Below are 23,603 nucleotides of genomic sequence, written 5' to 3' on the forward strand. Positions count from 1 at the left end.
ACTGTGGGTTTAGAGAATGTTTTCCCTTTTTCTAATGTTGATTTACAGCAGTACAGTGAAAATGAATCTGCTGTAGTATGTTTGGGTGGTGAAGGGGAACACAATCAAAGGGATTCCTCCCAAGTAGAAAATCTAACAAAAGTGGTGGAATTCCATCATCTAGTTATCAGTTCAGTAAATCTTCGGGCTGCCCAATGGGAGGATCAAACCTTGGTAGTTGCCCATAACATTCAGGTAGTGGAAGGTACTCCTGTTAACCCGGAAACCCAATTGTCCCTTCCCTATTTTGCAGAAAGAAATAATTTACTTTACCGAATAGAGAGGAGGGGGATTGAGCAATTACTGGTAACTCAATCCCACAGCTATGTATTAGGGGGGCATCTTGGGATTGAAAAAACTAGGGAAAGAGTACTAAGTGGATTTTAGTGGCCTGAAATCTACTCTGCTATAGAGAGATTTTGCAAGTCATGCCCAGAATACCAAAGAAAGACTAAATTTCAAGCCTTCCGTAAACCCCTCGTTCCTTTTCCCATCATAGAAGTCCCTTTTGAAGAATTGCGATGGACCTGGTGGGTTCTTTACTCAAATCCACTAGGGGGCACCAATATATATTGGTAGTACTAGATTATGCTACCCGCTATCCCAAAGTAATTCCTTTAAGAAATACCTCAGCCAAACCATTACCAAAGAGTTAATGTTTATGTTTAGCCGGGTTGGAATACCTAGAGAAGTATTTACAGACCAAGGTACCCCTTTTATGTCATGAGTGATGAAAGAGCTATGCTGAAGATTAAACAATTGAAAACGTCAGTGGAACACCCACAAACTGAAGGGTTAGTGGAAAGATTTAATAAAACCTTAAAAGCAATGCTCAGTAAGGTAATTGATAAATAATTTAAGAATTGGTATTGTTTGCTCCCATATCTAATGTTTGCTATCAGAAAAGTCCCCCAAGCTTCCTAGAGGTCTCCTTGATGTTGCAAAGGAGACATTGGAGCAGGAACACACTCCTCATAGGGGTATTATTGAACATGTGGCACATATGAAGGATCACATTGAGACCATAATGCCAATTGTCAGAGAAAATATGTAGAGAGCAAAGGAGGCCCAGAAAGCTAGTTATAACAGGAATGCTAGACTTAGGGTCTTTCAACCCGGAGACAGGGTTATGGTACTAATCCCCACAGTAGAAAGTAAATTCCTTGCAAACTGGCACGGGCCATACAAGATAATTGAACGGGTCAATGAGTTTAATTATAAGGTGAGACAACCTGGTATAAGAAAGTACAAACAAATCTATCATATAAATTTACTTTAATCCCTGGACAGACAGAGAGGTAGTGATGTCGCGAACATAACATTTTCCGTTCGCGAATGGCGAACGCGAACTTCCGCAAATGTTCGCGAACGGGCGAACCGAGCGAACCACCATAGAATTCAATAGGCAGGCAAATTTTAAAACCCACAGGGACTCTTTCTGGCCACAATAGTGATGGAAAAGTTGTTTCAATTTGACTAACACCTGGACTGTGGCATGCCGGAGGGGGATCCATTGCAAAACTCCCATGGAAAATTACATAGTTGATGCAGAGTCTGGTTTTAATCCATAAAGGGCATAAATCACCTAACATTCCTAAATTGTTTGGAATAACGTGCTTTAAAAGATCAGGTATGATGTTGTATCGATCAGGTAGTAAGGGTTACCCCGCTTCACAGTGACAGACCAAACTCCCCGTTTAACGCACCGCAAACAACCGCAAACAGTCCATTTGCACAACCGCAAACTCCCCATTTGGATACCAAGCTAGCCATGTCCCGTTCCTTGTCCTCACTGATGTCATTGAAGGTCTCTTCCTCCACCCAGCCACGTACAACACCAAGGGTCCCCGAAAGGTGACAACAAGGCCCCTGTATTTTATTTTTTTAAAGTACACTACAGTTACACCAGATATGAGTTGCACTGGTGTGACACTGTGCCCTGGCAGGCCCTGAAACGCACACGTGTGTAGGAAACTGACTGCTGGGCAAGTGGGCACAGTATACGCTGTGAGCCTGACACACACGCTGGCAGGCAGGCAACTGCAATTAGATTACACAGGAAAAAAAAAAAGCAGACTGATGTTCTAGCCCTAAAAGGGCTTTTTGGGGTGCTGTCCTTACAGCAGAGATCAGATGAGTCCTTCAGGACTGTAGTGGGCACTGAATACACTAGTCTAGCTATCGATTTCCCTATTAAATCAGCAGCAGCTGTCCCTCCTCTCACTAAGAATGCAGCTTCCGGGGGGCGGGGCCTAGCTGTCATGGAGGAAAGACGCACTTCGTGTGAGCTCCCTCAATATCTCACTTTAAGCAGCTATCAACAAGCGAATTTCACCCCAGAAGGGATGACCCAGCAATGTTGCTCCTACCTGACTGACCAGACATGCTTAATAGCGGTCAGCAACTCGACAGAGTCTTGCTTACCTCCGCGTGGCAAGTGTGGCCTGGTGCTCACCGGGCAGGAGAGGCAGCCGATCTCCCGATCCTGGTGATGCCCAGGAGCAGCTACTTCCCGGCAGGAGCTCCGTTACCCCCCCCTCGGACCGGTGGGGGTTATCCCAGTCCACCCCTGAGAGGCTGTCTGGAGCTAATGGACGCACAGAGCACAGCCGCCCAGGCTGACATACTCATCTGCGACTCTCCCAATATGGCGGCAGCCGCGAGTCCTCTTGGTACCAGCAAAGCATAGCAGGATATTGAGTCTAAGCTGGACAGACTCTTTAATCAATTTTGGAAGCAATTAACAAGCAGGAATCCCCAACAAGCTCCACCACAGCCCCAACAAGCTCCACCACAGCTAAGCGAAGCAGTCCCCATTAAAATCCACCAATGCAAAAGGCGTCGAAGACGGGACCGGAGGCACAAACAGAAATGAAGAGCCTGCCCCACGTCAAGCACTCGCCTCCACCTTAAGCCACCACAATCCCGCACCGGACGTGAAGCACCACCGGGACAGATCCGACCACCCGAGGAGAGATACGTCTACCGGACCTTAGAGTGGCCGGACTCGACGTAATAGGAGAAGTACAGAGTCAGGAACGATCCGAGGTCAAGGGCACAAAGAGACAGCGTAAACGAGAACTAGCCGGGGTCTGGTACACAGGAATCAGCAAGTCGGCAAACAGTACAGACAAGGATTAAGCGAAAACGAAGTCAGAATACAAAGCCAAGGTCAAATACGGAGAAACACAACTGAACACAACAAGCACTAAAGGGAACTGTAGCAGAAACCACGATAGGGCAAGGAACTAAGGGAAAAGGGTGAGTATAAGTAGCCTTCAAACTAATGTGATTGGCTCCTGTCACTTCCACACCCCCAACAGGTAAGTGTATGGGGTGATTGGCATGACAGGAGCCAATGGGAGCATTTTTGCAATTTAGGCTCCCACTGTCTCTTTAAGAGCGCGCCCGAGACTCGCGGCGCGCTCTTAGCTGTAGGCGGGACACGTGACCGCATCTCGCGGTCACTGCCCGTCTTCCTGTTAGGAGAGTCGGATGAGACGCGCGCGGCTCGTGCAGCCGCAGGACCGCGCGCGGCTTGAAGAGAGGACCCGGCCCCCGGATAAGGTAAGTAACGCTACACTGCAACAGGTAGGACAGTGAGTACCTGATCTAGCTGTGGACATTGTTCCTCTATCGATTCACTTTCTCTGGATACGTTCTTGTGAACTGTATAGAGCAAAGTGAACTTTCATTTGCAATAGTGATGTGACAGAGACAGTTACAAGGAAGGTTTTACCTCTGGATTCACTATTGATATTACTGCCTCTGTGGGATTTTGTGAAGCTACTTTTTATTCTGATTTAGATACTTATTTATTGTGACTACAATTTTTAAAATTCACATTATTTGTTGCTGCTAATTTTATGTATGTTTGTTTTTAAGACTTTTCAATAAATGTACTGTACAGTTTTTTAGCCATATTAGACTTGTTTTATTTGCATTGCCCACACTATGTCATTTGCCTTTTTTTGCTCCCTGGATATTTGCTCCTGGTACCACACATGATTTTAATCTTGTGATTATATTATTACTTAGGGACAACATGCTGATCTAGGGATCTATTATTATGCTCCCCTTTTTTTACTTTAGCTCTTTTAGCCATTAAATTGCTGTGTTATAACATAGTTGAAGGCATTTGTACCTCCTTACATCATACTTTGCTTTAGGGGTTTATCTGCTTTATTGTGTTGAGATTTTGAACCACAGGTTCTTTATGAACCTTGGAACTTTACTCCTAAGGGAGCTGACTGTTATTTATTTTTTGGTTTGCAAAAAGGGTTTTTTGATTTTTCACACAGAATACATCAAATACAGAAACAAACAATATATGCATAAAATTATACAGGTAGTAAACTCTGTCTTTCGCAAGTCAATTCAATTATATATATATATATATATATATATATATATATATATATATATATATATATCCCTCCTCTCCCTTCCCAAATTGCCCTCCCCATCCCACGGCCCTCCCAATCTCCAACCCCGCGCCCCACTCTCTGCTTTCTCCGACGGAGAGGAGAGAGGGAGCCCTAAAATAATATTAACAGAGACTCAATACTGCAGATGTAAAGACTATATTTAGATTGTTAATAGATAGTCTACTCATTCCCCACTCTCTAAAATAACAAAAATAGCGAAATTTAGCAATATATTCTATAATCCCCTCCCCCCCTTTATAAATAATATCTTTCTATCTATTTTTTTCCCTCCTCCTCCCATCTTAACATATGGGCTAAAAGGGTGGCTTCTTGGTATTTCTTAATATCGGGGTATGCTATTCCTCCTCTACAAAATTTCTTGACCATAATTAGAGTTTTGGAATAAGTGAGGGTCCGCCTTTATCTCCCCATTAGAATTTATATCCAAAATTGAATCCAGAGGTAGATTAACCCCTTAAGGACCAAACTTCTGGAATAAAAGGGAATCATGACATGGCCCACACATCATGTGTCCTTAAGGGGTTAAAATTCCCACAAACTACGAAAGTTCCCATAAAAAAAAATGTCATTGCTTTTTAGGGTCTGGCTGATAAATTGAATGTGTCCTTTATTAGGGGCATAAATGTTTAATATTGTATATTTTTTATTATTAATCAGGCCTGCCCATAAGACATACCGACCTTCTTTATCTTTTATCACAATTTCTTCTTTTAATAATAAAGTTTTATTAAATATTATTAATACACCTCTCCATTTGCTTTTCGCATTAGTGGCATCATGGGCATTAAAATAGTATTTATTACCATAAGGTGGTATTTTGTCAGTGGGTTTCTTGAATACAGATCACATCCGCTTTTTTCCCTAAACAAATATTTAAATGCTATACTTCTTTTGCCCATTGTATTTAAACCCTGGACATTTTGACTAACAAATTTCAGAGTCATAGAGCAATCATCCAACTATGACTGCAAACTATTTAACCATCCCGGATCAGCTCCCTCCACCCCAAGTCCCAGAAGGGAGCTGACTTTTATGATCCATTTATTTTTATTATTTGTAGTTATCTACCTAAAATCTCCCTAGTACCAACCTTTATGCTCCCGTTTTGTACCCTATATAAATTGTTTAAATATTTCTCAAGATATTGAGAAAGACCCTCAGAGGTCAAAACGTTCGATTTACAGATTGTTTGCTTTTTTTTTTTTTTTTTTTTACTTGCCTGTCAACTAGTATTTAGAACAACCCCCCCCCCCCCCCCCCCCCCCCCATTGTACTGAAGCTATATGACTGGAAAATAGAGAGTACCCTTTTTTATTGTCATCGCTCTACAAGACATATTCAGACCAGAGGGTGGGTTATTACTTCCAAGGTTGTTAAGGTTTTTTTTTTTTATTTACAAACAATTGGTGTGTTTTACATGGTTTTGAAAGTAACCAGTTTTTTCCCACTTACTCACCTGAATATTTTAACTATATATTACATTTTTCATTATTTTCACAAAATATTTTCTCTATTTTGTCCAACAATTATCCCCACAATTTTAATAAAGTTGTTTAATTTATATATTTGATTGTTGTATTACATACGTATTAGTTATATTTATATATTTGATTGTTGGTTCCCTTTTAGTCCCTATCCTCTTGTTATAAAACAGTAAAAGGGGAATAGTCCAGGGTCCATACCCATGTGTTCCAAGAAAAGCGGAAGAGTAGTCAATATCTAAAAGTCAATAAATATTTTGCCTCTTCTATGCAAAGCTGAGAGATTCCCTCTCTCATAGCAGTGCCAAATGTCCAGATGACCCCAAGAAAGAATTAGAACCATTAACAAATATGTGGTTTTACAGTGTTTGAAGTGTTCGTTTACATCAGGGGTTCTCAACCCACTCCTCCAGGACCCCCTTCAAGTCCAGGATTTAGGGATTACCTGGGTGTGTCTAAGGTGTTTAGAAAAAGTAAAATAAAAAAAAAACACCTTAGACACACCCAGGTAATCCCTAAATCTTGGACTGGTAGGGGGTCCTTGAGGACTGGGTTGAGAACCCCTGTTTTACATAGTTTATGTTTCTGGTATGGGCATAAAATACTTTTTTTATTATTAAGATATTTGTTAAATCAAGTAAAAACCAACATTGTTTGAGAAGTCACAAGCAGGAAATATATTATTTTACAGTACCCAATTGAAATATCAGTAAACCTATTAATTATTGCATTCTCTGCACAGAAACTTAAGTAAAACCTATTTACGGCATTTTCTGTGCAGTGAATTCCAGTAAAGTTTCAGTAAAAGGAAAGATAATGTACTTATAATAGACCTTTGAACTATTATACAGGGTTCAATATATGCAAATAGGGGGAGAGCATAAAAAAGGGGGTGGAGGGGGTAACCGGTGAAACTGGGTCTGCGGTAATCCATATGAAAATCTAAAACGTATAAATATGTAAAATGCAATGAGAGAACAGTAACCGCGCTTCAATATCACTCTATAGTTGAAATACAATAATGTAAAAAAAAAAAAAAAAAATCAGTAATAACAAAGGATTAACAGATAGACCTACAACATTTCTAGCCTACCAGACCACACAGGTCTTTAGGATTAGTTTAACTTGTACAAAGTATCTAAATTGACAAGATACAAAAGATACTCCAGATACAAAATATAACACTCAATAACAGAACTTTTTTTTGAATGTTAGGATAGGTGCATAAATAACACAAATTTGTGGGAAATTCTCTGGTAGTGTTAGAATAAGTCTTCTAGTCCTTGAAGGAACACTATAGGATCAGGAACACAAACATCTATTCCTGACCCTACAGTGTTAAACCCACCATTTGCCACTTGTCACTCCCCCCCACCCCACTCAACCCCTTAAAAGGAATTAAAACTCACCTTATTTCCAGCGCCACGTGAGTCCGCCGGTGCAGACCCTGCCCCGTTCTGCCTCCTTGGTGACATCAGATTTGTCGATTTTTAGCCAATCGAAAAGGCAAGGAGGTGGGTTAGGGGTGGGTCCAAACACTGTTTTGGCTAATCAGCACTTTCTCATAGAGATGCATTGAATCAATACATCTCTATGAGGAAAATTCAGCGTCCCCATGCAGAGTGTGGGGACGCTGAATAGCAGTGCTGACTACTGTGCAGCACTGCCCCAGGAAGCTCCTCCAGTGGCCATCTGAGGAGTAGCCACTTGGAGGTTTCCCTAGGGGGGATGTAAACACTGCCTTTTCTCTGAAAAGACAGTGTTTGCATGGAAATGCCTGCATATAATGATTATACTCACCAGAACAACAACATTAAGCTGTATTTTTTCTGGTGACTATAGTGTCCCTTTACGGTTTGACGCCAGGGAGCAGTTGTTCAGTTCCTCCCAGATGCAGCCAGACATGTAAAGCAAGAAAAAAAAATAGAAGTGTTTTAAAATTATAAATGAAAAGATAGTTTTATTAAAATGAAAGGTTAACAAATGAGAAAAAAAAATATTCAAACTAACAGAAAAGTTTACAAAATTAGGAAATCTCACTATTCGTTACACTGTAATTATAAATGCAGTCTCTTTACGAAATTCAGAAAATCATCTGCACTGCCCGGAATCCCATTCAGGGTAGTAAGGATGACACAATTTCTTCTGGCATTTGATTCTTATTTAATGTTTCTGGCGGTACTATTAGCGACAATTGGAACGGATTGCTAAAAACAATAAATTATACCACAAAAATTGTGAGGGCGTGGGGGCTGGGCAGTATTGTGGCTGCCTGTACATTGAGTGAGCTCCCAGCTTAACGTTCATATTCTGTTGATTACTAGACAGCCAGCCTGCTGCAAACAACTCAATCTGCACCCTGCCTAAATCTGGAGCCCTGATAAATACCCCAGAGACCTTGGGTGGCCTGCCTGCTGCATTTTCGCATGGAGATCCCAGTGAGGCCTACCACAGCTGCTGAGCAGGTGAGACAGACGATCAGCCACTCTGCGCAACGCTGAATCAGCAGTAAGATATTACCAAGCCCTGTTTACCCCTCCTCCCCCCCCCACTTTTTACCGGTGGGGGATACCCCGGTCCCCTCTGAGGAACAGACACCCTAAGGCTAAGATTTACTGACCAACACGAGACCAATGTGGCAAGTCCAACATGGCCACAGAGCTTGAGGTACCACGATCCCAGACAGGCCTTGAAACCCAGGAGTGGCTTGCCTCCTTCAACCACAGATTTGATATGATCTGCCTGAAATTCTCCCACCTCCTGAAGTACAAGCATGCAATTTCGGCAATCTCAATGCCTGCCTTTCCTCAGAGCAGAATGCCTACATGGAGAACAGCCCAAACCCACCTGCACCTCATGCCGCACGAATGAGCTGGACTGCTGTCCTGAATGCCTGCTCTTCTTCTGAGCTGGGTGCCCACTTGGGGGTAATCTCCAACTGCCGTCCTTACACCCAGGGAGGTGACCAGACCCCGGAAAACCCTTGGGCCCACAATCCCGATAAAGAAATCAATGGATTAAGTCACGGGCTCCCATTTAGGCATTGGGCCGCAGATAAGTGGACATATGGCTCTGCGGATCTACATGCCGTCGGCAACAGACCATACTCAGCATGCATTGTACTGAAGCGTGGAAGGGAGGAGAAGGGTAAATGTTCACCTACTAATATGGCACGGAATTGGAACAGCTCCTTCATACTGGCCTACTTGTGGGATCACTGATCTTTATTATGTTGTTTTCTCCCATTACTTAACCCAGCGGTAGCACAGCACTTATGATTTTACTGTTTGACTAGCGCCTTCCTTTTCACTGTAGTCATCTAACCAATACTTTGGCTTATATTTTACTAGGCACTCTCTTTTGCTAACTCGACACTCAGTGCTTAAGACTAGCCTGTTTCTTTATCCACAGTCCATTTGTTTAGCACTGTACACATACTCCTGTTTTCTTCCTTTTAATTTAAAATGAGGCACTACAATCTTATATGTGACAAGCTGTATTACTTACCATGCATCCTGTATCCGATAACCATGACTATTCGCTGTGCGTATTCAGAGGCGTAACTACAAACCACGGGGCCCCGGTGCGAAAATTGCCCTGGCCTCCCCTCAAAGGTCTCCCCTCCCCCCCCATAGTCTACTTCTGCCCTCCCCCATACGCAGTGGCATACCTACCACGGTCGTAAGCTGCAACCGGGCCCCTCACTCCAGGGGGCCTGGCCGCAGTCACGACCACTGCGAATGAGGGCCGCCTAGATACCTTCTGGTCCGCAGGTGTCTGGCAGGAGGGGAGAGCTGTGCTGCTCCCCTCCTGCCTGTGTGTAGCGTGGCCGAGCGGTCTGTCAAGAAGTGCTCACTAAGACTGGGATGCCACCCACTGTGTTCCTCCTGGCGGGTGGCTGTATTGCGGCTCCCGGCATCAGTAGACAGCCCGCGCGGCGTGAGGGAGCAGAGTAGGGAGATCACAGCTCCCTCGCTGTCTCTGCCGGGAAAACAGCCGCCCGCCGTACTGATGCCCCACTGGTCCCCAGGGACAGATCCACGCCATCTCTCCAGAAAGGGTGGACATTTTTAAATTTAAAAAATATGAATAATTTGTGTGTGTCTGTGAGTGTATGTGTGTGTCTACGTGTATGTGTCTGTGTCTGCATGTGTATCTGTTTGTCTGTGTTACAAATCGCTATTTGTAACTGGCCCTTTAAATGAGGAATTGCCCTGCTTCCCTGGATTGTGGAGAAGCATGTTTGCCAGCCTCCTGCCTCATGACTATGGCCCCTGGAAAATTGTGCCCCTGAAAACTTATTAACATTTATTGGGTGTGTATGGCCCTTTAAGAACCGTCTGGGGACATATTGTGACTTTGCTGAACAATGCCCCTTTAAGACTATGTCCCCAGACCGGTAAAATAACTTGTTCCTGGCTTTCCCACACTTGGTTCAGTAAATAGGGCTTACTGAACCAAGTACCACACAGGCGGACCACCCAGAAGTTAAAGTGTGCAGGCAATTTACCTCCCAGGCTGTGAGGTTACTGCCGGTCAATTGCACGTGGCGGCGGCCATCTTGGTTTCCTCGAATGCGGTCAGCGGTGTATGCTAAAGATTCTGTGGAACTGAAATCGGCTACACATTTTGCCGAACACCGCTGACCCTTACCTTCTCCCATACGGAACTTGCAGCTCCAGAGACTAAGTCCCGTTCGAAATGGGACTTAGTCGTTTTTTCGCATGAAATTGACCGACCGCACAGCCCAAATCTATGGAACTGTTTTGGGCAGGAAATTGTGCTTGCGGTCGGTCATAAAGGACTTCCAGCTAACTTTTGATCCACTGGAGGGATTTGGCTGATTTTTGGAAGGGTTTATGTTTGATGTATGCTGAGTCTGAATATGCTTTTATTGAAATTGAATGTATGGTTTTAAAGTTACAGTGTGTATGTGAAAACTGTATTTTTACTGTATGTAATAATTGGTTTAACTGTTTATCTGAGGGGAGGGAACCTGTGGGCTGTACTATGCTGTTATTGGTTAATTTCATCCTCCCCCTGGGAGTGTCCTGCGTGTACCTTATCCTAATAAAAAGCAGGCTGGGTGTTCCAGTCCTAAGACCTCTTCTGACCCTCAATACGTAGCCTTGTCTCGTTATTGGAGGGAACTGCTATATCACACTGGGGATTGCTATGCGCTGCATATTCCCCTGAGCTCTTAATCACTTAGCTCTTGTAAGAGCTTGTTCCGGATACGCTCTCCTGGAGGAGAGGTCTTCCCCACACGGTCCTGGAGTCAGAAAGCCGATCCAGGGTGGAAGGAAGACGGCGCGGCTCCAGTTAAGCTACGGCGGTTGTGGAGCCTGCGGTGGTTGTGGTGTCGTCTGCAGTGCTTAGAGTCCTCTGAGAGCGCTAGGAGCATCCATCAACGGAGAGTACTCGGTCGGAGTACACGGAGCTCCGTTACAGTGGTGGCAGCGGTGGGATGGCGTCCTAGTGCGAGGAGAAGCAGCTCAGAGACACTGGTAACGTTTGGAGTTACAATTGAGGGCAACGCTAGCCATTGGGCAACGCCCCTGGCTACAGCAGGATGGAATCAGCTGGTTTGCGGACAGCGTTCCATGATGAGGAGGAGGAGGAGGCCGCAGATTACAGGGATGCAGACAGAAAGGAAATCTGGTATGATGCCCTGGAAGACGCCCAGTGGCGGCGAGGTGAGGGCCTCCCCAGTGATGAGCAGCGGCTACAGAAGCGTGTGGCAATGCGAATATGTCTATTGGGGGAGCAGCCCCTGGATGAGTGGGTGGCAAGACTAGAGACCCTGGTATGGCGAGAGATCGGGCTAGACAACGCATACCAGGCCCTCTGGTGGCATACCATTCGACTTACTCCCTGGACGGCCGAGCACGACCTACCGGAGGGGGATGATTATTGGAGCCTGCGGTGGTTGTGGTGTCGTCTGCAGTGCTTGGAGTCCTCTGAGAGCGCTAGGAGCATCCATCAACGGAGAGTACTCGGTCGGAGTACACGGAGCTCCGTTACAGTCTGCATGTGTGGGGGGGCGGAGACGTATGGGGTGGGAGGTAGATGTATTGGGAGGCCCCAGAGCAATTTTTGCACAGGGGCCCTGTGATTTCTAGTTACGCCTCTGCCCATACGTCTACTTCTCCCCTCCCCACACACACATGCAGACAAACAGATACACATTCAGACACATACATAGACATACACACATACAGAGAAACAGTCATACAGACAAACATACACAAACACACACACACATACAGAGACACACATACTCTAACACACACACACACACGCAAAATGTTTAAGTCACCCTCCTGTTTCCTACCTTTTAGGTGCAGGAGGGTGACTTTCCCTGTGGTCCAGTTGTGGCTCAGGCTGATGGGAGTCAGAGTTTCCACTCTGGCTCCCTCTCTTTCCTCCCGCACAACTTTCTCTGATAGCTGAAAGAAGTGACCTGGGCAGTCACTTCCTCCCAGCGTCTGACGTCATCATAGGGGGCCCGGTCACGCTGTTAAAGTGCTGCAGCGCTGACCGGGGGCCCCATGGATATTCATTGTCATCGGGTGGCCCTAACAGCATGGGCCGTAGCGATGAGTTGCCACTAGCAGTAACGCCTAGCTTGTTAATATAAATAATGATCAAAACCGGGAGCCAATGAGTGCCGTTGAAGAAGCCGAATCATAGGTGAAGAAGCGCCTGGACACTCCCATCACCCTCACTCTGCACACTGAACAAGAAGACACGAATATGGGAAGAAATTGTGTCACCCCACTACACTGACGCCAGGCAGTGCAGATGATGAACTGAATTCCGTAAAGAGAATGCTTCTATAGCCACAGTGTAACAAAAAATGAGATTTCAATTTTTTATTTTTTATTTTCCGTTTTAGTTTGATGAATATTTATTTCTTGTTTGTTAACATTTTATTTGAATAAATTATAATTATAATTATAATTTTAAATTTTAAAACACTTAGTCCGTTTTTTGCACATTTTTTCACATTTTAACTTTCTTTACATGTCTGGTTGCATCTGGGAAAAACTGAACAACTGCTCCCTGATGGCAAAACCTTATGGACTAAAAGACTATATTTTAAAACTATCAGAGACTTTCCCACAATTTAAGCACCTAAACCAACTTTCAGAAAAAAAGGTCTTATTATAGAGGGTGACCAGTTCAAACACCCTGCTGGAGGTTATATGGGGCATTTCAGAATTCCAGCCCGGGAGCATCCCAGAGGTGCTCTCAGACGGGACAGAATTCACAAATGACTTAAGTTCTGCTCTTAAATGCTTAATCGGTTTCGAAGAATTTTGCAATAATGTCTCAGGAACAGTTAGCAAAATACTTTTCACAGGCCTGTGTGTCAAATGCTAGATACCTACCTTGAAGTAAATTTGTACACAGATGGAATGATATCCAGAAGAAGGTGTACATGGATATGTTCCTTAGTGCCAGGACGAAGATTTATGCAGAAGGGACTCTACCACTATAAAAAAGTGCACTTTGCTGGTTCCAATGGGTAGATGAAGAGTTCCCTGTTGGCAAAGAAAATGAAACGACAGCTTAGCAGAGAAAGTCTGGAGCAGGACACTTGTCACCATTACGATCACCTAAACTTTCTCTATTATCTACTTAACAGCCCTCAAAAAGCACAAGTCATGAAAGTGAAGTGATGAAGTCATTAGCTTTCATTAATGTTAACATACCTAATGGGTTATTTACTAATCTCCAAATTTTACTGAATTAAATCTAACTTGCAAAATTAAGGATAAAATAGCTGTTTTGGAAAAATTCTCTAACCTACCTCTATTTACAGCTTCGTTATTTTAGCCTCAGTTTTGCAATCCATATTAAAATTACTATAATTTGGAATTTGAAGAGTCTGGTGGTATTTGGAGGCAAACATTCTGACATCATGCACAACATTTATCAATCGCCAAAATTATAAAAAACTTCCATGTTTTTTATTTTTCCAGATTGTTCTGGTTTTATTAATGTCAAAATCAAGTCAATAATCATAGATATTATTAGCTTAAAATAAAATGCAAAATAGCAAAAAAGAGTAGTTTACCAAAGGTCAAAAACACTAGAGGTGTAAAATAATGATAGAGCAAGCCCGGTTATATATAACTGAATCCAGGAACAAAGAACAACTAACCAGGGCAAATGAAGCTCAAAACCCATAAAGATGTAATAACAGATGCATGGAACGCATTATATGGTCAGAAAACACAATAGTGATGGCAAACCTTTTCGAGCCCAAGTTCCCAAACCGCAATACAGCACAACTTTTTTTTCCTCAAAGTGCAGACACAGCAGTTAAACCTGAATACTGAGGTTTAAGTTTAGAAAAAAAAACTATTTGTACAGTTGTCCAAACTAATTAACAAATTTTGTTTTAAAAGAAGAACACATCAACAGAGAGTTCAATGATACAAATTATAAATAGTGATATAAATTATACATAAAATGAAGCTTATATTTATTAGTATCTCCAATAAATGCAATACATACAATACATACACACAGACTGCTGAATACAGTCACAGACTGCTGAACACATTCACACACCGACTGCTGAATACACACACACCGACACACACACAGACTGCTGAATACATACACAGTCCGCTGAATACACACACACACACAAACATACACACAGTCCGCTGAAAACACATTCCGCTAAATACACACACTGCTGAATACACACACACAGAATGCCGATTACACACAGAGATTGCTGAATACATAAACAGACTGCTGAATACATACACATACTGCATTGAGGGGTGCAGGGGATGTGTTTGTGTGTACGGGTGCGGAGTGTGTGTGGAGCAGGGGCGTATTAGCCGCGAGGCAAACAAGGCATTTGCCTTGGGCAGCATTTTCCAGGGGGCGGCAAAAAACGACGCCCCCAAATGCCCAAGGCAAATGTCTTGTTAGCCTTGCGGCTAACAGACCTGCTGGGCTGGTTGCTGGTTGCTGGGCGGCCGGCGAGGGAGCTCTTCCCCTGAGCTCTCTGCTCAGCTCCCTCGCGCGCCGCCCGCAGAGTGAGACTGGGAGCCGGAATATGACGTCATATTCCGGCTCCGCCTCCCAGCCTCACTCTGGGTCGGCGCGCGAGGGAGCTGAGCAGAGAGCTCAGGGGAAGAGCTCCCTCGCCGGCCGACCAGCCTGCCCGCCAGTGCCGCCCTGCAGCCACTGGACCACCAGGGAATGGGAGAACCCCCCCACCCCCAGCATTCCCAAAGGTAAGGAGGCTGGGGGGGGGGGGAGTAAATAAAAAAAAAAAATGTGTTAATGTGAGTGTGTGTGTGTGTGTGTGTCTCTGACTGTGTGTGTGTGTGTTAGTGTGTGTGTGTGTCTGTTAGTGTGTGTGTGTGTGTCTGTTAGTGTGTGTGTGTGTGTGTGTGTGTGTGTCTGTTAGTGTGTGTGTGTGTGTGTCTGTTAGTGTGTGTGTCTGTGTCTGATAGTGTGGGTGTGTGTCTGACTGTGTGTGTGTGTCTGTTACTGTGTGTGTGTGTCTGTTAGTGTGTGTGTGTGTCTGTTAGTGTGTGCGTCTGTTAGTGTGTGTGTGCGCGTCTGTTAGTGTGTGTGTGCGTCTGTTAGTGTGTGTGTGCGTCTGTTAGTGTGTGTGTGTGTTAGTGTGTGTGTGTGTGTGTGTGTCTGATAGTGTGGGTGTGTGTCTGACTGTGTGTGTGTGTCTGTTACTGTGTGTGTTAGTGTGTGTCTGTTAGTGTGTGTGTGTCTGTTAGTGTGTGTGTGTCTGTTAGTGTGTGTGTGTGTCTCTTAGTGTGTGTGTCTGACTATGTGTCCGACTGTGTGTGTGTCCGACTGTGTGTCTGTTAGTGTGTGTGTCTCACTGTGTGTGTCTGTTAGTGTGTGTGTGTCCGACTGTGTGTGTTTGTTAGTGTGTGTGTCCGACTGTGTGTGTTTGTTAGTGTGTGTGTGTGTCCGACTGTGTGTGTCTGACTGTGTGTGTCTGTTAGCTAGTGTATGCGTATCTGTCAGTGAATGTGTGTGTATTTAGAAGGCGGGGCGGGGGGAAGGGTTGGATGGGGGTGGCGCGCGCACGGGGGGGGGGGGTGTCTGAGTTTTGTCCTGCCTAGGGCAGCACAAAACCAAGATACACCACTGGTGTGGAGTGCTGTGTCTGAGGGGTGCTGTGTGTGTGGGGTGAGCTATGTGAAGGGGTGCTGTGTGTGAGGGAGGAGTGCTGTGTGTGTGGGAGGGGTGTTGTGTGTTGGGGTGCTGTGTGTGGGGAGGAGTGCTGTGTGTGGGGAAGAGTGCTGTGTGTGTAGGGAGGAATTGCTGTGTGTGTAGGGAGTAATTGCTGTGTGTGTAGGGAGGAATTGCTGTGTGTGTGTGGGGAGTTGCAGGTAGCAAACGTGTTTTTTTTTTTTTTTTTTAAATAATCCTGACCTACACATAAAATCTTTATCCCCCCCCTCCCTTCTTCTTACCTTTGGTGAAGGAGGGGGGGGCACATCCAGCCCTGCTGGTCCGCTGGTGGTAAGTATGTGTCTGGCTGCAGCTCTCCTGTCCTCCCGTGCAATTCTGTGTGGAGCGTTGCCATGGCAACGCTCCACACAGCCTGCTCGCGGGTGGACAGGAGAACGGCTTTCCAGATCCCTCCCCCTGCCTCCAGGTCCTCCCAATACGAAAGCAGAGTAGGCGCCTACTCTGCATTGCTTCCGACCGGTGCCAGCGCCGCCACCCTCCCCTCAACCTATGGCCGTGTGCCCACAGAGAGTGTGCCATAGGTTCGCTATCACTGCAATAGGGCAATGACATGATGTTAAAATGTTTTTTTAATTGATTAAATTAATGAGAATTACCTGCACAAACATCACTCCAAACCCCCCAAAAGAGAGAAGGGGCACAAGCACAAAAATGTGGGATTAAGATCCTGCCAGACATACGCAGGTCCTTCACTAGGCCACAACAAAAGGCCTCAACCAAGATGGCGCCAGGACGACAGGGAGGCTTAAGCAAGTCAGATAGCTCTCAAGATGGGGAGAGTCCTGTGGCCTCCAGAGCACCAAGTGGAGTATACAGGCACACTGACTCGGACACATCACCCTACACTAAAGGGGACATTAAAAAGCTTCTGCAGGATCTACAAGCAGTTTAGAAAGCAGACCTTGCGGGTGTGCAAACTGAAATAGGCGGCCTGAATTGACTCAGCGAAGTTGAGTTAGCGAAGTTGAATCCTGAGAGGAGGAACGAGAAGACCGACTGAGACCCATACACAAATTAAGAAAATGTCCCAACGGGTCCAGCGGTTTACCCGCACAGTATTATCACTGGAAGCACATCACCATAAAAATATCTGGTTACTATGGGCACCAGAAACAGTGGACCCAGAGGCCATATTGGACTTTGCCAACCAGATGGTCACGGTACTGGGGGTGAGAAGAGACAGTGGAACACCAACAATACTATCAGCATTCCAAATTCGGAAAACTCCCACTGCCCCTGTGGCTGCCCCCAGGGATATAATAGCGGTCACAAGAGATATGTCTATCAAATCAGTCATCCTGGCACACTCCAGAAACCACCCCACCGTTGATATGGAGCGATGAAGATTCCTTGCAGCAACAAAGATGCTGAGAGAACAGGGTATCCGGTATTGGTGGGGGCATCAGGTACTCTGGTGGTGCCTCATGGAGACTCCGTGGTAACACTGTTAGGAAGGAGAGGACCCAGAGGGTCTCTTGCCCCCCTATGATTGCCACCTCCATGAATACTGAAGGCGAATGCAAATCCACCTAAAATCACCCCAAGTCTGAAACGAGTTGGTCAGGGCAAGAGCCAAGACCTTCCATAAGCCAACCGACCCGGCATATGGGTTGCGTTGGGGACAGTGTCCCGGATAGACTGACTGTCTGACACAAATTGCTTTTATTTTTGGTTTTATAGTTATGCATTTTTTATTTTATATACGTTCCTTATGAAAGTTAGAGCAGCATTATTCCTGTGGGACCGAGTGCATTTAAATAGATATGATGGTCTGTGGGAGAGGGCACCTCATGTAAGCGAGATTTGTGAAAGGTAGCCTGTACAAACCCTAAGTAAGACTACCCCTACTCCACCATTTTGCATCTGGGGGATGACCTAGGGGACAGAAGGCTATTCAAAGGGAGAACTAGGCTGCCCATGAGGTGGGTTTGTGGGCTCTTCACAGTCCAGCCCCACGCTGAGGTCTCAGTGACAACTATTTTTAGATAAAGTCGCTTGGCTTTGAAAACGTTGTCTTCAGTGGTATACAATGTCCTTTGTCATGTGAATATGTTTATGGATGTCCTGATGAGTGGATGGAGGCGCATTGGGCTGAACTGGGTTCCAAGGGAGGCGAAAATAGGGACATTAATGACCTTTAAAGTCATGTTGTTTATATTTGCCTCATTTTTAGTGATATGAAATTTACAAATTTAAGCCAACCAGCATTTACAAAATATGTAAAAGCTGATCTTGTGTGTATTACTTGTTTGATACCACATCAAAAATAAAGAATAAAAAAAATAAGTATTTTAATTGTATAATGGATGCTCAGTGATTATTTGTTTTTTTCCAAGTGACTCCTGTGTTTATCAAGGCCAAATGACTATTCTTAGTTAGGCATGGCCTTTTTTCATCCAGCGATAAAGGAAAACACTTAAGAAGTCGGCATCTTTGAGATTGCAATAGGTCCTGACACTTTAAAATGGAAATCTATAATTTGCAGGTAATCAGTTCAAATTAAATCAAACAAAGGTTCTCATAAACCAAAAAGAACTGTCACCTAGCAACAATTACATTAATAGTGCAAGCACCATAACTATTAGCTCTGAGCGACCAGTGAATGAGCTGGCCCTACAGGGGTTCAGCAGAGTCAACAGAAGCTCAATGCAGGAGCTTCTAACTCTCCACAGAGTCAGTGATCATCAGGAGTAATGGACCCCCGGTAACAGGTGGGGCTATGACTCCAGACAGCACTTTTACAGGGATGGTATTTTGCCACCCCTGTACACCTTAAGTTGCCTGCGGTGGGGCCCATTACACCTATTTGCATACATCCTGTTCCAAATTATTATGCAAATTCTATTTAAGTGTCAAAAAGATTAAATATTTAGTTTTTCAGTTTAACCCATGGATGGCATTGTGTCTCAGGGCTCTTTTGATCACTGAAAACAATCTCGGACACCTGTGATAATTAGATTGCCAGGTGAGCCCAATTTAAGGTAAAACTACTAAAGGAGGGTGTTCCACATTATTAAGCAGAGCACCATTTTCATGCAATATGGGGAAGAAAAAGGATCTCGCTGCTGCTGAAAAGAGTGAAATAGTTCAATGCCATGGACGAGATATGAAAACATTAGATATTTCACGAAAACTTAAGCGTGATCATCGCACTATTAAGAGATTTGTGGCTGATTCAGAGCACAGACGGGTTTGTGCAGATAAAGGCACATTGAGGACGATTTCTGCCAGATCCATGCATTGGATCAAGAGAGCAGCTGCTAAAATACCATTATATAGCAGCAAACAGATATTTGAAGCTGCTGGTGACTCTGGAGTCCCACAGACATCAAGGTGTAGAGTCCTCCAGAGTCTTGCAACTGTGCATAAACCTTCTATTCGGACACCACTAACCAATGCTCACAAGCAGACACAGCTGCATTGGGCAGAAAAATACATGAAGACTAATTTTCAAACAGTCCTGTTCACTGATGAGTGCCGTGCAACCCTGGATGGTCCAGATGGATGGAGTAGTGGATGGTTGGTGGACGACCACCCTGTTCCAACAAGGCTGCGACGTCAGCAAATCGGTGGTGGAGTCATGTTTTGGGCCGGAATCATGGGAAGAGAGCTGGTCGGGCCCTTTAGGGTCCCCAAAGGTGTAAAGATGACCTCTGCAAAGTATGTGGAGTTTCTGACTGACCATTTTCTTCCCTGGTACAGAAGGAAGAACTATGCTTTACGTAATAAAATAGTCTTCATGCATGACATGACATGCTGCAAAGAATACCTCTGCATCAATGGCTGTTTTGGGGATAAAAGGAGAGAAAGTCATGGTGTGGCCTCCATCCTCCCCTGACCTCAATCCTATTGAGAACCTTTGGAGCATCCTCAAGCAAAAGATCCTCAAGCAAAAGAGGGTGGGAGGCAGTTTACATCCAAACCGCAGCTCTGGGAGGCTATTCTGACATATTGAAAACAAATTCAAGCAGAAACTGTCCAAAAACTCACAAGTTCAATGGATGCAAGACTTGTGAAGCTGCTATCAAATAAGGGGTCCTATGTTAAAATGTAACGTGACCTGTTAAAATGTTTAAAAAGTTAAAATGTTGTTATAAGTTTGACTGAAATATCTTTTGAGTTCAGTAAATATGCTGCAAACACAACAAATGACAATTTTCAGTTCTTTACAACCTATTAAGTGTTTTGAAACTTACTGTGTGTAATAATTTGGAACAGTGCATTGCAAGTGTTTTATGTTTAAAAAAAACTGTTATCATTAGGAGGTTTGTTCAATCAAATTTGAATTGTACGCTTAATAGTTGATAACATGAGAATTAAGCTGACTGTTATTTACATCAATGATTTAGGTAAATTAGAAAAATATAATTTGCATAATAATTTGGAACAGGGTGTGTGTGTGTATGTATGTATGTATATATATATATATATATATACATATATATACATACACACACACACACATGTGTATGACAAATGTATAACAGAGCATTGCCAGATTAGGCTTCTGGGCCCCCGGAACTGCATGTGTGTATATATATATATATATATATATATATATATATATATATATATATATATATATATATACACACACACACACACACACACACACACTCATATATGCAGTTCCGGGCCCCCAATATCTTTTCCTGTGTGGAGGGGGCCCAGAAGCCTAATCTGGCAATGCTCTGTTATACATTTGTCATACTTACCCGTTCCGGAGCTTTCCAATCCGGTGGTGGGTCAGACGCTGCATGCTCTGCTTGCGCGTCTATTAGTACGGAGTCACGCCAACGCCATAACGGCGCAACTCAAAGTTCTGAACCGATTGGTTTGCAAGAACTAAAACTCATGAATTCGGCTTTCAGATTAATTTGAGTGTTTAGACGCTCTACAGTGATGCTGACCAATGGGATTGGTAAGCCAGGGCCTTTAAGTAGCAAGTTGACCTGTTGTGGTTCTTGTTAAACCAAGAGCGCGCTTTATATTATATTTGAATTTCTTGTTACCGATTTGGCTGGTTTATCGCTTCTCCGCTTTCTGTATTCCTGACCTACGTTAAATCCGGCGATTCTAAGGCCCGGTAATATGTTATACCTCTTCTTTAGCAGATTAGGGTCTGTGTGTTTTGGGTTCTCCTACTTTAGCAGTGACAGCATTGGGCTGTGCGGAACTCCCTCTTTACAGGACAAACATGCTGTGCCACTTGACCACCAGGTAAAATAGTGCCCATCTCCCAGGCGACAGGCAGTGATGTATTTTATATCTGTTTTGCCCTAGGCATGACGGAACCTTTTTGGATTTTAAATATATATGTTATCTCTGTCTCTGTTTTTTTAAGATATTCATTTACAAACAAGATTCTGGTGCATATATGTATGCACAGTATATAGTTTTATTTACATAAGGTTGTACTAAACCATAGGTGCGGATTATCTCTGGCACTATAACCACTTTGCTAAAGCTGGACTCAACTGTCCTCCATTTAGTTACCAACATGTATCATTTTGAAATAGCGTATTTCAATAATTTGTAAATGATGTTTAATATTAAATAAAAAAGTTCACACACTGTAGCAAATTTACTATTTTTTTGGAAATGTTGGAGAATATAAAATAAACATATAATAGCACATTCTAATATGTAGCTTGTATCTCTTAGTAATAGTTCACTTTAAGAGCCACTGACCAGTCCTGAATGTTATCAGTTGGGTTACGAGATGAATGGAAATACAGGCAGAGCCTTTTAAAACAGCAACAAAAACTGATACTCTCAGTACTCAATGTTTCAACATAAGTAGTAATATCAAATATAAACAAAAATTGCCAATCTACAGGTACTCTGAGAAAACTAAAAACCCTGTTGACTTTTTTAGTTTGTGATCTTACCTCATCTTTATAACTATGCGAAAACAAACATTTACAAAAGCATAAACTAGAAAGCAAAATCTGTTTGTATGTATGTGTCTGATAACATTGACACTATTTTAGTTTGTTCATACATCTGTACTTGACAGACACAGAAACTAATTTCCTAGTTGTCCAGAAACTAGTTTACAAAACACGCACAAGTTATAATTACGCGTTGATTGCACTGTCGTGCGTCAATTTCTGAATAATGCGAAAAAGAACATGAATAAAGACACAAATTCCATAATTCTACACTTGTAGGCATTAGTTACTCCCCCAACTTGGCTTGAAAGCGAAACTTAGAACTTACCAATTAGAACACAGTTCTTATCCCCTGCCTTTGCAGAAAATGAAATGCCAGGATCCTGGGTCAAAGTCCAATATCTGCTTCGCAAAACACACATTTATGACTTAAGGAAAATTCAATAAAGTTTCTTTGCAAATTCAAATCATGAAAATTTCCAACACTCGACAGAAAAAAAACTGTAAAGAGAAAAGTACACCCTACAATTCCACCTATCAGCAGAGGAAGTCTTGCTTTCTGTCCTTCCCATAAACAAAAAGAGGCGGGGCAACAATCCTCAAATGTCATGTTGTTTCAGTGGCCTAACCAGTTGGGCATGTATTCTGTGTCTTATAAGTAGGATTCAGTCGGTCTGAGAATGATCTCTATCTGCCTGAGTCACTGGGATAGAATGTTTCCAGGAATGATTCATTCGCTGCCATATGTTGAACGGAAGCGCTTTCCACACCCTCGGCAACTACAGCGTAACCAGTTATTGGCCGAATTCCGACGCAGACTCCATACTTCTAAGAGGTGTTGAAATTGTTCTAGACAAAACGCGATTGACGGTTTTTGTTGTTTTTTTATTTTTTTTTTGGTGTGATTTGAACCAGTCTATATAAATGTAATTACTGTGCAGAAGGCTAAACTGTTCTTGTTTTAGGAAAGTAACTACAGTGCAGTGTATTGTGTTGCGCAAATCCTGGCATAAAAAACAGGAATATTTACTAAGTATGAAATGTTGCTATATCAAAGGGAATTCATTCTAGGTCAAAATGAGATCATGGTTTTCTCACAGAATTTTTCCACTTTGGTAATTTTGTCCTAATTTAATCATTTTCAGGGTTAATCATTAGGGAATGATTATTATTATTGGCATTTATAGCACTAACTTAATCCAGTGTGCTTTACAATATTATACATAAATGAGACAATTACAAGGTGTTACAAGAACAATAGGTTGATGAGGACCCTACTCACGCTGCTTACAGTCTAGACTAGAGCAGGGGTGTCCAACCTTTTGGAGTCCCCTGGTAACATTGAGCCAAGAGGAATAGTCTTGGACAGCACATAAAACAGTATCAATTTATATAACATCTTCAAAAGCCCTTTTTTTAAATTTTGATATTTCATTTATTCGATAACTCTTTAATTTATTATCCTTAATCATTAAGGAGTTAGT

General features: G+C 43.4%; 1 protein-coding gene across 3 annotated transcripts in view; it reads right to left on the reverse strand.

Annotated features, from left to right (window-relative positions):
* Window positions 1–22,682, reverse strand: part of RHBDF1 (rhomboid 5 homolog 1) — an 864,530-nt gene extending 841,848 nt beyond the window's left edge. The window contains exon 1 of one of the 3 annotated variants that reach the window (XM_063430225.1): window positions 22,448–22,682. The gene's annotated coding sequence lies outside the window, so the exon portion shown is untranslated. The remainder of the gene's footprint in view (window positions 1–22,447) is intronic. The other 2 variants (XM_063430226.1, XM_063430227.1) reach the window with 2 other exon arrangements.
* Between the last annotated feature and the right edge of the window lie 921 nt (window positions 22,683–23,603).

The sequence above is a fragment of the Pelobates fuscus genome, chromosome 8 (genome assembly GCF_036172605.1).
Source record: "Pelobates fuscus isolate aPelFus1 chromosome 8, aPelFus1.pri, whole genome shotgun sequence".
Taxonomy (NCBI): Eukaryota; Metazoa; Chordata; class Amphibia; order Anura; family Pelobatidae; genus Pelobates; species Pelobates fuscus.